This window comes from Pseudopodoces humilis, chromosome 19, assembly GCF_049639895.1.
Source record: "Pseudopodoces humilis isolate 2021_Gansu_Grassland_sample_001 chromosome 19, ASM4963989v1, whole genome shotgun sequence".
Taxonomy (NCBI): domain Eukaryota; kingdom Metazoa; phylum Chordata; class Aves; order Passeriformes; family Paridae; genus Pseudopodoces; species Pseudopodoces humilis.
This window is the reverse complement of record NC_142218.1, coordinates 11300340-11320201: the sequence shown is the minus strand read 5'-3', so window position 1 is coordinate 11320201 and position 19862 is coordinate 11300340. Positions and strand designations below refer to the sequence as shown.

The window sequence follows — 19862 nt, the reverse complement described above, 5'->3', positions numbered from 1 at the left end:
TTTTTTTTTAATCAAAAGTTGAGTTTTATGTGTTTGTCTAGTTCTCTGGTAGATCAAGGGCTGTATTTTTTACTAGAATTACAAAAAATTTAACTGAACTTTGAGAAAATCCCTTTGGGGATTTTCTTGAGAATCTACTAGTTGAAGAACTTTACGAGAGTTGATAGCACAGAGGTCAGAATTTGCCAGACTGCACTTCCTCCTTTGGTTTTGTTTCATTACATCAATTTCTTTTTTATTTTTTTGTGACTGAAAAAGTCCTGCTACTACAAGTCACTAAGCTTATTCACTTTTACTTGCTCCTGGTTTCTCCACACCCTGTTCCTTTCCAGGTGACCCAAGCAGAGTCCTCCAAGAGCCCAGGCTCTTTGTTTGATAGGTTTTCCTTTGTACCTCTGTGCTTTTGGAAAATTCTGTCAAGGTTAGCCTTGTGCTGTCTGCATAACCCAGCTCATCATGAAATGAAAAAAAAAAAGAAATGGGAAAAAATCCCCTAAATTCATGGAACCAGCTTGCACAGGAGGACAATCCAGAAAGCTGTAGCTCTGTCAGTGGAATGGTTTGGCAGTTCTGTGATGCAGCCCAGACTTCTTCCAGGGAGCAGAATGACTCAGTGCAGAGGAGACAGAGCTAATGATGGCTGAAGAGTCCTAATGATGTGTGCTGTGTACAAACAAAGCACAAATCCATTATATTCTGCTTTCATTTTATTAATTGGTCATTCATTTCCCAGTGCACTGTCAATTAAGTGGCTCTAAAGAAATTTATGGTATCCTCCTGTTCCTTTTATTCATAATAAATATGTCAGTCTCTGATTAAATGCCTGAATGGTCAGAACATGTTTAGAGGATATGACATCGTCTACCTCTTCACAGTATGACCCAAGGCTCTGATGACACAATTAAGGCATGCTCCAGCAGACAGACCAGCTCCCCATAGTGAGCTTCCTCAGTGGGCTCATCCAAAGTCATAAAGGTTATGATTCACCCTAAAATCAGTCTCCAGGAGTGTCTCAATATACAGCCTGCAGGAGAGTCTCAGTGTGCATATGGCTCAGAACTCACCGAGTCTCAGCCTGTGCTGGAGTGGAGCTCAAGGTAAAACCTAGGAACAGCCACCCATGCTTAATAAAATCATCAATTCTTATTTCAGAGCATTTGGAAACAGATAACATTTAAATTCTGACAAGCAAGGTACCAAATAGTCATGTTAGTCTGGGAACACAGTCAAATGGTTCAATCTATTCTAATTTTGCTAATTTCTCCTAAAAATTATAGTGGTCTCTCCCATTTAACAAAATTAGGCAGCATCTGTGCAAAGCAAGGTTTGAATAGCCAAGCATATGTTTTGCACACATGCAAATAAACTTAATTAAGAGTTGCACTCAGTCACAGAATGAACTGACATAAGGTATCGAACTAGGACTGAGCAGTACCACTTGTGTTTGGCTGCTGAGCGCAGACAATACACATTTCAAACACTGCAGAAACAATCTAACACATGCAAGCTGGTGATGGTGACAGGAAAACTGTGACACAATCAAGGGAATATGCGGATAGAAAGTATGGAGGTGCAAATACATTACTCATCAGGAGCTATTTGCTCAGCTATAATGGATATCACTGCATCTGACTAAATCAGTAAGGGCTGTGAAAGCAAATTTGGGTCACGCTACCACCTTAATTAGTAACTACCAATCTTACTAAGCTTATTGCCTTCTCAACCAGTCAAAAACCCCCAGACTTTTGCCTCCAGTTCCCCAGATGATCTGTAGTAACTTTCAGATTGCATTTTATTTAACTGATTCTGACCTGAAACATGAACAAGTTCTGTCCTTCTCAAAAAACAGAGAAGCAGCTAAAAATGTGAATTGGAGAGAAAGTCCTTGTTTCTTTTTATAGTCACAGTTTGAATTTCATGCATGGCAGTAGCTCTAAGGCACTGAAGCTATTAGATCATTTTTAGTTCTACCTATTATGTGAGCTGTTTTAGAAGAGGGAAAAACCTACTCAAATATATTTAAAGATAAAAGCAAAACATGAAACAGAGCATTTTGAACGTATGCGGGTGTCTGCCTCAGTGGCATTCATGAGCCAAGTGCATTCTGAAACAATCACACAGAGCCTGAATTCACAGCCCAAACCATTACATAAACACTGCCAGCTTTAGTGGATGTGGCTGTTCAATCTCCAGTGTAGCACTGGGAGATGGCAGTGCTTCCTTTTGGCACTAATTCACACCAGTGCCAAAAATCCAGTGCCAAGAGTGGCTTTATACCCAAAGTGGGGGACAGCCGCTCAGTCCCTGCAGTGTGGCTGGGACCAAACATACCTGACTTCCTGAGATCTCTGGATTTGCAGCTGGTGGAAGATGATTCTCCAGTGGGATTGGGAGAGTTAAGCTGGGGAAGTGGTGTGTTCTCTCTCCTTATCTTTCCCTTTCTCCTACATACACCCCCATTATCTTTAAAATGTTTTAACTGCTCCTACTGGGCAGAGGAGGAGAAGAGAGTCAAGGTAAGTTTTTGTCAGAGTAACCACCTTGTTCTCTCCATTTTAATCAAGAGAGTAGGCTTATGTATCCTCACATTTGGGAATCTTGATTGCTGTTGAAGAACCAGCCTGGAAAAGTAATCCAGATGTGTATAATGAAACACAAACTAAATGGAGTGCATAAAAATCTCTAGGGTACTGCCTTAGCAGAGGGACATTAACTCTTAGAACACAGTCATGAGTATTGGATCCTCACCTGAGGATGCAAGCACTGCCATGTGCTGCCCTTTCTGTGCAGGTCAGGGGGAATTGGGCATCCTCCTGCAAATCATGCTTGTTAGAACAAGCTTCTGGGCAGTGGGAAATACCCACAAAAGAGTTGTGCAGCTGCTTGTTTTTCCATGTATTGGAGGTGAAAGGTTTTACCAAATGAAGAGATACTATCTGGGATGCTGGCTGTATTTGAGACAGTTGTGCACCTATTTCTGTTATATTTGTGCTTCCTTTTCTTTCAAAGGGATTTGGGGGTGCTTAGTGCTTCACAGTGCTTCGAACACAGCAAATAAGGGGAATGTGGAATTCAGACTTTGGAAGGACCTGTGAAAGTCAGCAGGAGATGGGCTTAGAAGTAGCCCCTGAGTGTTAATATTCTACTACAAGCACTGCTTGTTATCCACTATGGTATTAAATTTCTTCTTCTGCTTTCATAACCAGGGGGTTTTTGGGTTGTACATATTTTATATACACTGACAAGTATTTTTAGCAAAAGGTATTTTTGATCCCAGATGCTCCCACAGGATTGGAATTGGCCTTTTCCTTTGGTCTGGTTCAACCTCTGGGCTGACTCAGCACAGTAATGATGTCTTCCTCAGATACATCCTTTACCTAAGTGACACATTTGTGAAACAAGAAAGGGAAATGTACAGGGACTCTAGAAGATCAAAAGAATCCATATCTTAAATTTAATCTTTTGTTACTACTATGCAAGAATAGAATAATACTTTTTTTTCCCTGTCCTCTGCATGGCATGATTTTTTAGAGACAAAGACCTTCATTCTGTAGTAGCAAGATGCTAAAGCAGATTTCTTGTTAAAAACTACCATTCACTCTGTTTTTCTAATACAAGGACATCAGTGTTTTCCTGAACAGAAGTTACGTGGTGCTAAAGTAATAACTGAAAAGATCTTTCCGTTTCCATTGAAGGAAACAGTTGAACTTCCATCTACATCAAAGATCTCTTTCTGTACTCCTGGCCATTTTAATGGTTTTCTCTAGTAAATCTGAAGGCTAGAAGAGCAGTTGTCATGGGAACTGGCAACAGATGACTCAAGAAAACAAAATTAAATGTTGGCTTGATGTCAACAGCTAATCTAGTGCCCTGCCAACTGCAATCACAGCTAACATGAGCCTTGCCCAGCAAGCTGTGATTTGAAAGGAGTTGCAGCCAAAGATAGAGTTTCTCACCCCATGAACAGGAGAACATTTAAAAAACTTAAACTAATGAGGGGACCCAGCAACTTTGGAAACAGTGAAACTTAGAAAACCATCACTTATAATTGCTGAGTTAGAGCCTTTACTTACATAAATCAGAGTTTCTTCTTTGACATCAAAATTGTGATGTCAAATTAATTACCATTTCAAGATCTGTCTTAGCATTTTCAGAATCCATATGATTGATTTGTGCTGGGACAGAGTCCAAAAATTGTTTGAAATTGAGGTTTTAGTACATCTGTTATCTAGAAAATCCAATTCTATGCTGTGCTATGCTATATCTATGCTATGCTCCTTTTCTATTTTGAAAAGGAGTATCTTTAAACATATAATTTTTAGACATGGAATCTAAAGACTTTTTTTCTAAGAAATTATATCTAGCATTTGTTTGTCATCAGTAGGTTTTAAGGCCTAAAGGGCTGCATTGAGGACTGTAATTCAGAGAATATATAAAAAATTGTCTTTTACATACACTGATGGAAAATACAGTCTTGGTTAAGAACAATCTGCTAATACTTGGCTCCTCCTAGTGACTGTTAAATTAGTCCATATGGAGTGTAACAGAAAATAGAACAGTCTTGAAATAAAATAAGAGTGTGTTTAGAGCTTGTTTACATAAACACAGCCTATGAAAATCCATGCAGGTTCACTTACAAAGTACAGTGGATTAATTAACTATTAAAATCTGTGTGGACACTCATGTTGAGAATTAAAGTGAGCTCAATTTAATTTAGCTTTATTCTGTTATAAAGTAAATGAACCTAAATTGAATTAAGATTACTTTAATTCTAGGAGGGAGTATTCATGCAAATTTACTCTGGTTTAATTAAACTACTTCCAAGCCACGCACTTAGGTAAATTGGATTAGATTTTGTAAGTATTTCCATGTAAAAAAGCCCACAGGATTCATGGAAAGGACAACTTTTGGGCTAAAATGTCTTTTTGTGCGGTAATGTGTCAGTTTTGCCACTTAAGTAAATGTGCAGTGATTGATTTTTGTCTTTGTTCTGGGATTTCCCCTGTGCATTTTTGCCACGTCCTCTCTAGTGCTGTACACATTCCAGGTTACTTCATCAGGAAGATTTTCTAACTTTACTGCAGTTTGAGTTTTATGAACTATGTACCGAAATTCTCTACACCCACAACACTTGGAAGTTGTGGAAATTTTAGACTCCCAGGCCAGCTTTGTTGTCAGTAGTAAATTGTCAAAGAACTTGTTCAGAACCTACGATAACCCTTTCTCTAAATATTAAAGCTCTCATTAGCTTGATACATTATAAATCCAGTAGGACCTCATTTGCCTTTTTACATGTATAAAATATATTAAAATGCCTTCTAAATGAGCATCTCACATGCATCTAGATCAGTTTAAGCTAGGAATAGATTAATCTCAATCTACCTAATGCATCTCCATGTTTTCCACACTCAGAGGGAATAAAAATCACCTACACAGATCCAGTCTCTAGATCCATTGAAGGGACTCAAAATGTTTGTCTGTCTCAGTCTGCTTACATGAGACACACATTTCCCCTTTTTTGAGGATGTAGCTGAGGAGCAGACATGAAGTGGAGAGAGCAGTATGTTTTACAGGTGACAGTGCCCTGCCCTGCTGGGTGAGAGTGTCCAAGATGTTGTTCACATGCTGTCAAATGCTCTGGAAAAAGCTCATTTGTGGCTGGCCTATCATGAAGCCAAGAGGGAGTTGTACTACAATATTATGTCCTTGGAGATTTTTGTTCAGTTTATGATCTTTGTTCAAGCCTGTGCCTAAAGGCACGATTCAGCCCATATATTGTACATAAAGAGTTCAAAGAAAAGTATGTGCAAGTGCAAGTGCTCACTTAATCTGCCTTTTTTCCCCACTGCAGTTGCATTGTGCATTACTGAAAGTAAATAGTGTTACAAACTTATCTCACATCTATTTGAATTATATTCCACATAGAATGGCCTATAAAGAATGAAGTTAATGAATAAAATATAAGGTTTAGATTTAAAAAAACCAAACTTCTCTATTTCTGTTCAACAAGTGTTGAGATTTCTCTGTGTTTTTGATGCAAATTTTGACTTTTTACTGCACCAGGGTCCTTTTCTATTGGCTGTACATAGTTCTGAGCTGACCTTGGTGCTGAACAGTGGCGTGGTCCTCCCTGGTCCACATTACCACATCCCTGGAACTCCTAGGGTGAGAGATAGCTGTGAGTTTCTGAGGATAAATGATGTGCTGAGATATCCTACTCTTATTAGCTGATTAATTTAAAGCCAGTCTCAAATTCTTACAGCAGTTTTGGGAGGGAGGCTGATGAAGAGAGGCCCAAAACAACAGTCCATGTAATCATTACCAGACAGGAAAATCAACAGTTCCTGATGTGCTGATTTGAATCTATGGATATGGATTAAAACTTTATCCAGTTTTAATCCTCCAAGGAAAGGAAATCAGGTTTTGAGGCTATGGCCTGTGCCACCTGCACTGTCCTCATATTCAGTTGTTTCATGGTTTATCCCATATAGGAAGGACAGAAACTTGTGATTTCAGAACTGACTAGAAACAAACTATGTACTTTGTAATTACTGAGTGCAGAAATTGCCTTCTCACTGATTGTTCTCTGAAAAGACCATCACAACTTCAAGTGAAAAGGCGGGAGAGATTGTGAAGAATGCTCATAGAATGTGGGAAGTGATAAGAGAAATTCCTACAGGGATTACAGTTGAGTGCTACTGCTTTTTGACATCACTCTTTTCACTTTATTTCATGTTGGCTGGTGAAGAAGTGGTCATCCCTGTTTCAAATTATATACTCTTTGTGACAAATGTTAGAAGCTACAAAAACCTTATTTTAACAAGTGAGAACAGAAAGACATGTTGTGTGTGATGTTAGGTAATGTCCATAAAGCTTCCCTTAAAAATTTATTTAGTGCTCAGAATTTCAATTGCAAATAGAGAAATTCATCCCAAGGAATGGTGTTGGTTATCAACAACTGGTTCACTTTTATATTTTTTTGTATAATATGAATCTGATTTATTGTTTCTTGCTTTACCAAAGTTACTCTTGCAGTCTAGAAGAGTGGATATTTTACAGGCTTCTAAGCTTTTCCAGCTTTGGCCAAGTGGAATTTTCTACTGTGCTTCAGTGTTTCTGCCTGAAGGTCAAAAACATATATATGGGACATCTGTAGAAATATTGGTAAATAATTGATGGATGTGGACGTGTATTTTATTTGTAGGGGTTACATAAACAGATCACAGGATCCCAGAGTGATTCAGGCTGGCAGGGATCACAGAAGATCATCCAGTCCAATACAAAGGTTCTTTGCAAGGAAGAGTTTCTAGTTTCTCAGAGGATGCTGTGGTTGGAAAATAAACTGAATTGTGAAGTTATATCTTGTTATTGCAGAACCAAGGGTACAGTATGAGGATATTTCTTTATTCTGTCATATACCTTCAGAAGAGCTTTTATTTCTATAGAAATCAGTGTTGGTGAAATAAAACCCCCAGTGTTGGGTCTTTCACTGCTTCTGGAGTAGCACTTAGATGTAATCAGTTTCGGGTCCCATTATCCATCCCTCACTCACAGAGCAGTGCTTTGTTCTGTGGATAATCACAGCAATGGCCAACAGGACTGTAAGTGATGTAGTGACCTGAGAAGTACTGGCAGGATCTTCCATTTGCATTAATTACACCCTGATCCTCGCTCTGGAAATAGCTGTACATGCTGTCACACGGCTCAGAAACTGCCTCAGTGACATCTTCACCAACTGGCAATACTTCCCATCCCATGTATTCATTCACAAGATTATAAACATGTATTGATAGAAAGCCCTCGAGTCCTGACCCTGGTGCAGTTGGAATGATGCATTTAATCATTCATCACCTACACTGATAAATCCAGGCTTAATGATTTTAATAATAGCTCAGCATTGCACTGAGTGGATTCTGTTTGGAAAACTGTTGGAATAATCACTTCAGACCTCTGCTAAGCAGATATGGCACTACAGACTCCCCACTGGCGATGTTGTGGCTCCAGATTTGCCTGGGCAGCAGCTTTTTATCCCTGACATCCCAACATTAGGTAATTTCTTCCCTCTTGCCCTCACAAGGAGCTCTACAAACCCACTGACAAAAGATAGAAATACCAACAGAAAACATATTTAAATTGTCAGCCCTTCACCATTTCAGTGTTTCCCCCTTACAGTAATTTCTGGGCTTGGACAGGGTTTTATACAACTCAGTTGCATAACAACCTTTCAGTGAACCATTAAATTGCTTACACATACAACAAATTTCTGTGACAGATGATGAAAATAAAAATTGAAAAAAGGCCTTATTGAGAAAATGAAAGGAACTTATTGCCACATTTTAAACCCCCAAATATCCTAATTAAGATGGAGCAAGACACACAGTAGTATATGAATTTTCTAGCTTTTGAGTATAATTTTTAGGACATTTTAAAGATACTTCCAGGAATATATTGGAACCTCTTCTCTCTCTTTTTCTACTAAATATAACATTAATCCAAATCAGCAAAGGTTACAAATGTTAATTACTGCAGTAGTAACAAAGTACTCCAAGCGAGTTAAGTGTATTCAAATGACAAAGACTTTAAAATAAGAGAGATTTCTCTGGGTTCATGACAAGAAGAGAACAAATGCCTTTCTACAGTATTTCTAAATCTAATCTTAAATTTTTTTGCTTTAAAGAGTAGCTGTTTCCAATTTTTATGAGTATGCCTCTTCTTTAGGTATTCATTAAGTCTGATAGAAAAAAGTCTCAAAACAGATTCCAAACACAATTTATGAGTATTTAAAAAATACTGAATGTTGTAGTCCTAATTTCACCTAATTTAAAACCTGGTAAGAAGAATCACTCAAATGTCAATTTTTCCTCATTGTGTCTCAGGGAGTCTTTTGATTCTATTTGAAAACTTCTAAAATTAGCACTCAGCATTCTGATACACAGATTTTCTCATTATCATTTTTTTCTTGGAAAACAGGAATCAAAAGCAAAACATCTTGGATTTTCAAGAGGTGACCTACCCAATTTGTACCCAGTGACCCTTTCCTCAGTGAGGAAACAAGATTTTCAATATCCACGTATGCTTTGTGTGCCAAAGTTGTGCTCTGTTAACTGCCCAAACCATTACCTGGAAACTTTGACAATTTATTCTCCTTTTACTGGATGACCTTTAAAGAAGTTGCACAAGAAGGCGTTGAAAGATGGAATGTTGGCCAGCTTCAGTGAAAGGAATCACAATTTATTACCAGCCAAGTCTGTCTTATATTTTAGCTATAAGCCAAAGATCTATGAATCTCATAAATAAATGAATGTCTTCTAACAGAGAAATGCATTGGCAGCTGAAATGTAAACTATTATCCAAAACTACTGCCACATTCACAGAACTTCACATGAGACATTTGGGGTGCTTTATGAAATTCACATACTTGAAGCATGTTTGCTAAGAAAATCTTGACTAAAACTTAGTTCTCACTAAGAAATGGAGAATTCCATTCCATGGAGAATACAAAGTGTATGAATGAAGTTCAGATTCTAAACCAGATACTTTAAAAAGGCCTGTATTCACTGTAGAGATGATTTATTCCTGCAGTGAAAGTAACCAGAGGTGCTTCATATATGGAAGTGTAAAAATGAGAGTCCTGAGTCTCATGCAAAAAGAGAAAATTAAGTCTGAGTCCTGTTAAGGAGGCAAAGTTTGATTTATGGCATTGAAAAATCTGAAGTTAAGCTGTTCTAAGCTTTTGGGGAATTTTGCCCATCAGCAAGAGTACAAAGCATCAGCTTCCTCAAGATGTTTATTCATTTCATAATCCAGAGTTTCCTCTTGCCTTGGTTGCTGCTGTGACACAGCTCCTGCATTGGGTAACTCCTCTGGGCCTGAAGAGTGATGATTCATAGAAATTTCTGCACCAGGATAGATTTTTTTTATTTTTCACTTGCATTTAAGAAGCTTTTGCCAGATTTTCAAACTTGTGTGCCTAAATTTTAAGTATTTAGAAGCTTAGCAAACATGGGTTTAAAATTCAAAGAAGCCTTTTGGCATAAAACATCTCCCTGACAAATGAATCCTATTAACCTTGTAAAGAAGAAGTTCTCGAATTTAAGCACATGTTTGGGAACTTTGCTTTAAGAGTCTTTTAATTTTTAATAGAGATTTTGTTTAATATTTTTATTTACATTTGAAATTAGGCCTTTGGTTGTCACAGCTTTTTCCAGAACTTCGGTAAGCAGAAGGGAATGATTTCTGTGCACAGAATGGTAAGAGATGGACATTGTATTTTTTTTTTTTTTAATTTAACTGCCACTGACATTAATTAAAAGACTCCCAATGATAGTAAGTTGTTGAAACAGTACTTCATTAAAGTTAGTCCCTAAAGTATCCCTTAGGGAATAAACAATGGGCTGTCCACTGAAGTTCTATTTATGACTGAAAGCCTCTGTTTTACATATGTTCATTGAATTAAACTGAATCAATTTTATATTATCCACATGATCAGTGCAGTTTTTTCAGAAGAAGCAATTTACCTGAGCTGCAGTGGATCCTTTAGTCACTGCCTAAACTATTCTGGAAAATAAATGTGGGTGGTTGTAGATGATGCATAAGAAGACTCAATAAGAGAAAAAACTGTTAATATCTATTTCCTGGGGGAAAAAAGGACTGTGATTTACTTTAAATTTATAAGATTTTATCAAAAATGTGTTTAGATTTTCTCTCTGGGTTTTGGCAGTTCTCTAGTAGGAGGTATACTCAGAGCTCCAAAGTGGAATTGTTTGCCAGACTCTTTCAGGAATTACATTATCAAATATCTACAGAAACAGATAGTGCTCAGTTTGCTTGAAAAATATTTTCTTTTAGAATGGAAAAATTTTAACTTTGGAACACGAATTTAATTTTCCAGCAATGTACTACAGATGTAATACAATAGTGCTCATTAGTAAGGACAAGATATTACTCTGCAGCCAGTGAAATTTCAACAAAGAACTGTGAATATTGATTAAAGTGTACAAGAATTCCTGTACTGGGGGTTTTTGGCCACTTCTGTACAGACACCTTGCAAGCAAAGACCTTCTAAACCACTTTGTTTTTCACTTGGATCTCATTTTCTGCATCATTGGCACAGAATACTTGCACAGAACACTCATTGTGGTTTTAAGTCTGCTGTTGCCTTCGTGCAGGAAAGCCAGTATTTTTAAATATAGATGGTAATAATATGTTCCCACTGACAAAATAATGTAGAAAACCATTCTGAAATATGGCTCTCTGGAAGCTGAGAGCAATGCAGCTGTTCACTGAGTCCTCTCCTATTTCTTTTAAATCCAGAGCATCTGCCTTCCAAAACACTTCAACGTTAAGTCTCCCTAATGAAGGCATTTAGGATTGCAGGAAGGAAAGGCTGTTTTCCTGCATTCTGGGAACTATGGCTAAGACTGGGTGGGGAATAATATGTAATGTAAATATTCTAGAAAAAAATAGTAGGGGAAGAGGCCAGAACAGGCTTTCACTACTGTAATTTGGGCTGGAATCTTTTCAAGCGGTGCTGGAACAGTTTGCTGACAGTGCTACAAGACAAAATTGTCTTGGGAGAAAGGAATCACAGGTTTGATGTGGTAGCTGACCGAAAGTTACACTGGGGTTAGAGGCATTTTAATGGCCAAAACATCTCCAGTGTGTTTGTTTCTGGTGTTACACCAAGTGTAGAGCTCTGCTCCAGCATTTCCAATGACATGCACTGGTTAAACAGCAATTTCCAGCTTTGCTGCGGGAGAGAAAAAGAGAAACTTTTGCAAGGGAGAGAAGTTGATTTGCAGATTTTCATCTGGTTGTGCATTTAGAGCTGAGCCCCAATCTGAGCATTCCGTGGGCTTGCACTGTTGCTCACAGTGCACCATTAATGATCCCGGCGCTTGTCAGCGCAGACATGATTTTCGTGGTTAAAATAGGAAATGCATTCGTCTGTTTTACATAATATACACAGACCTGGAGAAAGCCCAAAGGGTCTCCCTTGTGTTCCTGTGCTACTTGAAAGAGAAAGTGAAGGAGTTTCAAGGGAGAGCAGTAACAGAGGGTGAAAGGAAATAACCTTTTTCTTCCTCGGATTGAGCTGCTGCCTTCTGTGTGCTCTGAGCAACAGCAGCTCCTGGAGGTGAGTAGCAAGGGATAAAAGAAATGAATAGAAAGATGGATAAATACAATTTTCCTGATACAGATGCCTTGTTTTCTTAAACTGATCAGTTTACTGGGAGTTTTAGCTGAGGGGAGCGGATATTAAAGCTTTAGACATATTTCTGAGGTCAGATATTGAGGAAATGCTGTAAGCTTTTAACATGAAGGGATTAGGACTTCTCGGGTATTTTGCTTGTGATAAAATATACAAGAATGTGTTATTTCTGTGATCACTGGGGATAGAGGAAAAAATTCCATTGGCTCTCTTTTACCTAAACAAGTAGGATTGTTCTTTCATACTTTGGGCTCTGAAAATCACCCATTTCATAACCAGGAATATATTCCTCCCAAACTGGGAACTGGGGATGGTGCTGGCAGATCAATTGCATAACTGTTACATGTGCTTATTTCAGGATCAATAAATGCACTTTTCCAATAGGGAGAGGGATTTATGTCTGCAGCTATGTTGCAGAGAAGCTGGATGGAATGGGGGCAGGAAACAAGGAATTTTTCTCACTGCAAGTGCCGTACTTCAGAGTTTAGGAGTGTGTTGGATAGCTCATTTCTTTCTTCTTGGCACTGATGAGAAAAAGAGTTTTGCTAAAAAAATCCAACAGTGCAAGAAAAATCCTGTCTGTGAAACCTCTAAATCTGGTCAGCTAATCTAACAGTTGTCCAGCAAGCCTCTGCTTGCATTTTGCTGCAGTTTTGAAGATACAGAAAGCTTTTATGGTACCTAGTACTTTAGATATCGATGTATATTCATTTTCAAACAACAGCTGAAAAAATCAGTAAAGAAATGTATTCTGTTATAGAATATGAACTTTTTCAGTAATTTATATGAACCAAAGTAGAGGAACATTCAGGAGATTTTTTTTTCCCCTATAAATTTGGATCTGCATTATGATTAAAATAAAGTGCCTGGTGAAATTAAATTCAAATACTTAAAAAGAAGCCATCAATTCCCTTCCTCTCTCACTCTTCCTACACATTATTCATCTGGTATGTGAAAAGCTGTTCTGTGGTCTCCACACAAAAGCAAAAGGAAAAGAAAGCCAAAGATGTTTTAGTTAAATAACGATTATTTTCGGGATCCTTCTAAAGCACAAAACAAAATGTTCTCCAGATACTGTGAAAATATATCCAGAATTTCAGATAATCACATGTTATATACCAGAAAGCTGCTATGTTAAAAACACATTATTAAGATTTTAAAGGCAGGCACTAAAAACTTAGGAAGTGCCAGAATTATGGTTGTCTCTGAAATCTTCGCTTGGTTTCTTGTACATATGCATTGTGATGCAGCCTTAAAGTGCAAATCACAAACATTTTTCTCCAGTAATCTGTAAGGGCAGCAGTTATTATTAATATATTCAGAAGCTTTTATGTAGTGGCTGTCACTTTAGTACCTGCTGCACAAAAGCTCTGAGCAGTGTGGGGCTGGAGTGTCCACCTCACATTTTTGAGGGGTGAGCAGAGCATCAGAGAGAGATTTGAAAATGCCAATTTGGCTGCCTCACTTGAGATGTGTACCTGTGATTTTCCAGACCCATTAGATAAGGCAGCTGTTTACATGCTTAGAGTATAATGTCTTACTAAATTCTGTTGTGGACTCCCAACTACCTGTCAGCTGTACTGTGAAGATGAGCACCTTGTTTAAATGATTTACTCTTTCCCCCCCTGGCAGTTTGGTAGGGATAGGAGAAATAACCCAGATCTCCAGGGCCTTATCCATCTTCCTTTTTCCACAGTTCCTTGACCCTCGACAACTTTTGCAGCCAAGCCACCATACAATTTCTCAGGGAATGACTGTAGAATATTGCATTATGTAGCTAACAGCAAGAGTGTGAGAGCTCTAGTAAAGACCTCAGAATATTGCATTGAAATAACCCATGTTAAAAGAAATCTTTAAAAAAGAAGTTAAATAATACACATTAAAAGGTTAAGGAGATTTTCAGTGTTTCTTTTTAAAGTGAGCCTAGAAAGAATATTTTAATCTCCATTGAAATGAACAACATGCTTTTTTTTTTGCCATTGGATTTTTAGTATTAGTCAATAGATTGAATCTGCAATGTGCAATTTCTAGTGGTGATAGCCTTCATAGCATAATAATCCATAATGGTTTTGCTGTAAGCATTAAATGTTGGACATAAGAACATGCTATGAATTCTGTATGATTATTGATATTATGAGTGGGTAAATTATACTTGATTAATTTATGGAGCTCAGATCTTGTCCACCACCAAGCCCTTGTTTCTGCTGGACATCTGGCAATCTATTTTGCAATTATAACAACAGAATGTTATTTATGTAGTTTTTAATGGGTAGAAAAGGACTTGATTTATAGTAGACCTCCTGGGGTAGCATTATGGTATTTATTTCAGCATGGTCTTAGTAAAAAGTGCCCAGTACAACTTCAGACTTGTGTGACTGGAGCACTTTTCCTCACTCTCCTGGTGGAATTTGAGATGAACAAACCTCAAATGAGAACAAGTAAAGGATTTCTAGTTCTGCATTAGTATTTTCCTGCTCTGTGGTTTTGACCTGAACACTCAACAGCCTCGTGTGGTAAAGCAAGAGTGGAGTACAAAGCTGTTTGGAGGAGGAAATCTGCTTACTTGGGGAAATAGGAATGTTTTCCTTAATGAATGGCCATCAAATGAAATCTGATTAAGCACAGAAATGATGAAAATCCCAAAGGTCTGTGTGGTGAATGGAATTAGATTCCTGTTTGATTTGTAGCAGTCACTTTACCAGTTTGGTTTTTCTGTTTCTAATCTCAGAAAGGGATGTCTAGGAGAGGTAAGTTTGCATGGTAGGATATTTTTCATCCTTTTTGGCACTTTACAATAAAGACTCTCACTAAAGCAGCTGTGGGGAACCTAACAGTGAAAATAAATAAATTAAAATAAATTAGATGAATGATTAATCTGATTTACACATTTCCTACTGTGACCAGAGAACTTCCTCTTTATTTCCAAGCACTGAAAAAAAGCCATTCTATTTAAACATAATTTTTTTTAAAGTTATGGATTTTTTCATGGCACAAGAAATTTTGTTAATATTTCTAGTGTTTATGAAAGTATTAGTGTTTCCTTTGATTTGTATAGTTTAACTTATTTTGTACTGGAGAGTCCTGTGGTAGATCCTCAGTTGACATGACCAGTAATAGATCAACTGATTTCATAAGAGCCGGAACAATTTATGGCACTGATAGTGAATCTGCTCTTGAAAAATTGTATTTGAAAGTGCTTAGTTTTCTGTGGTAGGAAGAAGTTTTGTGGTTAGAAAACTGGATTAAGGAAAGGATCTGTTCTTTATTCAGTTCTTCAAAACTTTGGAAAATGCATTAAAATGTGTGCTGTAGTCTGTCTTGTAAAGCTGGACTAACTTTCTTTAGAATATTTAAATTGCAATATCTCCAAAAAACATTCTTATTTATCAAGTATTTTCTTGGTTGCTTTTCCATATGGCTCCCAAAATACTCTAAACCTGCCCTGCAGCTTTTACAATAGTTTTTGAATTCTAAGAGGCAAGTTGCAAAAAACCCCCCAAGATTCTTATTTGGGAGGACTGCAGAGCCCATCTCTGCCTGAGCCATTCACAAACAGGGGCTGGTTTGCTGTGAGTAGTGATCACACAATAATCGTGTTATGACAGAGATCTAAAACAAGAATGAAGATGTCAGAGCTACCTAGCAGCAAATGTAAATTTAATCTTAAGATAAAAGCATATCAAATATACCCAAGTGGCTTATTGCCAGAGATGCTAATTAGAAAAAGCTGGATTATGCAAAGCCATTTGTTCCAAATGGCTCTTCAGGGACCAGGTTAAGGAGGAATTTCCCCTGTGTGGTTTGGTCTTGTTTACAGAGGTTGTTAATATTTGCAAAATCATCTCAGTGAAAAAAAAAAAAATATGTCAAGTGAATAAAAGAGACTTAAATGGGACTTTGGAATTTTCAATTTTCAGTGAAAAAAAAAGATCATAAGGAAAAGCTATAAATTGCAGAGTAGTGTAAATGGTAGAAGGTTTCCCCCTTACAGCCTGGATCCTTTTCTCTTCAAGACAAGAGGGATAAATAATTTTGGACACAGTAAACAACTGCTTTATCAAACAGCAATTTTTGGACCCACAAGAAATTAATTCTGAATTTCATCTCAAGTGGTGCTCAGGGCTCAGTTCAAAAGGATTGAAAGAGTTAGAGCCAAAACACAGTTTTATTTTTGGGGGGATAGGAGGCCTATTTCATCCAGGTGCTTAAACTCCAGGAAAGGGCCCATGTAAAAATGAGGTTTTTATTTTATCAGAAAAAAATAAAAAGGAAACCTTAAAATAAACAGTCTAGAAAGCAAGATGCCTACAAGATGACTTCAAGTTGATAAAAACATGCTATGTTTGAAATCCAGGTGAAAAAATATGCCCATAACTCAAGATAAAACTGTCATAAAAAACCAATGAATGACAGTGGGAAAATGAAGGAGATACTGCAGGGTTGGTATTCAAAAATTAAGGTTTGTCAGGATGAATGGAGCAGGATCACCTGAGATACTCTCGGTATATTTCTCCTTTCCCCCTCCTGAGCACTGAAGAGGTGCTCCTGTCACAGGGAAGGATCCTCCTGCCAAAGGACCTGCCAGGAATGTCCTCTCTGTTAAACACACATCCACCCATCGTGCCAAGGCTCCAGCAGACATTGCAAGAGGTAATCATACCTTTCAAAGTAATTTAAATTCTTTGTATCCCTTTTGCTCAAAGAGGATAAATGAAACCCGGAGGGAAGGGAAAGGTTGCTCAAGGGCACCAGGCAAGAGAGTGCTAGGACAGGACAAAGAAAAAAATCAACAGATCTTCCAGGTTTGGGATATCTTGAGCCATGCACAAGACATCCTTTATGAAAAGTGACACAGGAAACGTAAATAGTGTCCAATTTATCAGTATCTTCCTGAAGCAAACCACACTGAAGCATAAGTACCATAAAACTTGGGGTTGAATCCTGAGCTGACAACACTGGCTGTGTGAGAAGCTCTCTAAAATAATCTCTAATTAATCATGAATTTGTTATAGTGCAGCAAGTGGAAGTGAATCAGTTTATAAATAGTGTACATAGATCTCCCTGGCTGGATGACAGGATTACTGCTGTGAAATTTCTGCAAATCTTTGAAATCCTGCAAAAGGGATGACAAAGAGAGGAGGAGCTTGAGGAGAGACAGAAATATGAGACTGGTCCTATTAACAGAAAACTGGATTTAAACCTGCAAATACAGGCTTAAAAACTGCAAATGTGATGCCCCATTATTTAAATATGAGGTACCACAATCCCTCCTCTAACTGCACTACCTTCAAAGATGTTTCAGTTTTAATAGATTATGTGACATTTGAAAATCCAAGTATGGAGAGAGTTGCTAATATATTTAGACTGGGGAGCTTCACTTTGGTCATCTCTGCCTCTAGCTTCCTCTTAAAACATTTAATGGATCTTCATTTTTCTTGGCTTCTCTGAAGTGGGGACTTTAATTTATTTATGCTGATGAGGAACTTTTTAATATCCTCTTCCCCTCCTGTCACCATTACAGAGAAGAGAGCAACAATTTTTAAAGGAAACAGTTTTTTATCTAGAACATGTAAAATTAAAAAGATACTTGAAAATGCAGTGTAATTCAGGCTCACAGCACTCTTGAGACCTAGTTAAAGAATACCTGTTAATGGATTAATTTTTCATGCTCCACATATGCAGAGAAATGTATTTCGGGGAATATATAGGCCTAAAATATAAAATCAATTTAAGATGTAATGTGATGAAATGGTAGAAGCTGATGAAAGCACTGATTTGTTTGAATATCCCATGATTTGTTAATTGTAGAGCAAATTCTTGACTTCACCCCCTGTGCAGTGGTGGAAGAGGAGAATGCCACTCGTGACTAATCTGACATTTATTGTAATATTTAATTCAGCCAGCCCTCTCTCAATCTTCTGCTTCTGGTTCATCTATTTTATATAATTTGGCTACCAAGTATTCCTTTAAAACCAAATCAAAGGTCAGGATTATTACATGTGAAGGATGGGTCTCCCCATCGTGTCTTCCACTGAGGCTTCTTGTGCCAACTTTCTCCAGCTTTGTGCACCAAATTCCTTCAGATTCATTCCCTGGTCCTTCCTTGTTCTTTAATTCTTTCTATAAAAAGTTCATCTCCCTCCCCCAAAAATCTCAAGATTTTCTTAGAAGTCATGTAACTTAAATTAAACCATGGCTATTGAGCCCTTATGACTCACTTTACCAAGCTCTGCTGAATAACCACGTGGGCCAGAAAAATTAATTAATTTCTTTTGTCTATCTGCAAAACCTATTAATGCTTTTCAAGAAGAAATAAGCTCTGTCACTCACAGAAAACTGAGCTATCAGACCTAATGTTATTTTTGCAGCACCGTATTTTTTTGGTCAAAATTAGATCTCAGTCTCTTGCAAGATTATCCAGGCATGATCAGCAGGCAGCACTACCTCAGCAGCACTTGGGAAGATGGACAAATACATCCAAGTATCAAACTTTCAGAATGTAAATTTCTGATTTTCACTTTTGGGGGAATAAGCCTTGAAAATTTGATTCACATTCACTCTACTGGTTCAAAAACCAGATAGCCAAGGAGCCAATCCAGCCCTTTCTCTTGCTCCTCTCCTACTGTAAAAAAAAAAAAAAAGAGAAAAGGTGGGGGGAATGAATGCAATTTTCAAGGGGATGTTATTCACACACCTGGCAAAGGTAATAAAGCCAAAGGACTGTTTCTCTCCCTGTGTCTGCAAGTCAAAAGTCTTCTCCCTTGTTTTCAGTGCCAGAGAAATAAAACTGGGCCTATTTTATGGCACAAGCACAGTGCCCCATGGAGACTTTCCCTGGTGTGTTACACCTGCACTGCCATTGGAAGTCAGCTAAAAATACTCCCCAAATTAGAGAAAAGCAGCAGGATCCTCTCACCTCTCCCTTTACTCCAGATAATGAGAACTTTCTCCAGTTTTTCTTATTTTTTCTTATCTGGAAGTTGAAAGATAGGTGATAATTCCTTTTCAATAAGGGATTTAACAAATCTGGAAGGTGATAAATGCAATAACCCAGAGAAATTAGCACAGTGAAACCCAATTAAAATGGCACAGAACTGCAGTGATCTGCAAATCCAGAGGAGGCAATTTATGCCAAATGACACATCAGATTATTTTCTTCTGAGCATAAAATTGCATAGCAACTTCCTGATTACGGTTATCAATGTCAGTTACTGCTATTTGCACATGTATCAAGACACAAATACATGTGTCATTCCATAACTGCTGAAACACTGTCTGATGCTTATCCCACTGGGATATATTTTTTGGGAGTAGTTCATGATTCCTTATTCAGGATTCATAATAGAAAGCGACACAGCCCTGAATAACATTTCGATTTTTATGAAGCATCTACAGATAAGGGGCTAATACAGAAATTACCCATGGTTCATCTGTATCCTGGCCTACAGAGATCTCACCTCTCTCTCAGTTGGGAATGGAGCTGGGTTCATAAGCAAACCATGAAACAGCTCTTCCCCCACTCTGACAGAGCCCAGTTTGAGAGGGGGGGAAAATCCCAAGAAATTTGAACTGAACATTGCTGAAGATTCAAAATAGCATTTCAAAGATGCTTGTGAAATCCTTCAAATGAAATATTGAACAGGAGTCTGAA

General features: G+C 37.8%; 1 protein-coding gene across 3 annotated transcripts in view; it reads left to right on the top strand.

The window, feature by feature from the left end:
• The window catches only part of PHACTR3 (phosphatase and actin regulator 3), a 99453-nt gene that overhangs the window by 15357 nt on the left and 64234 nt on the right, over positions 1-19862 (top strand). The window contains exon 1 of one of the 3 annotated variants that reach the window (XM_088064448.1): positions 12014-12136. The exons of the other annotated variants lie outside the window; for them this stretch is intronic. The gene's annotated coding sequence lies outside the window, so the exon portion shown is untranslated. Of the gene's footprint in view, positions 1-12013; positions 12137-19862 lie in introns of those variants that run through there. 3 annotated transcript variants of the gene reach the window in all.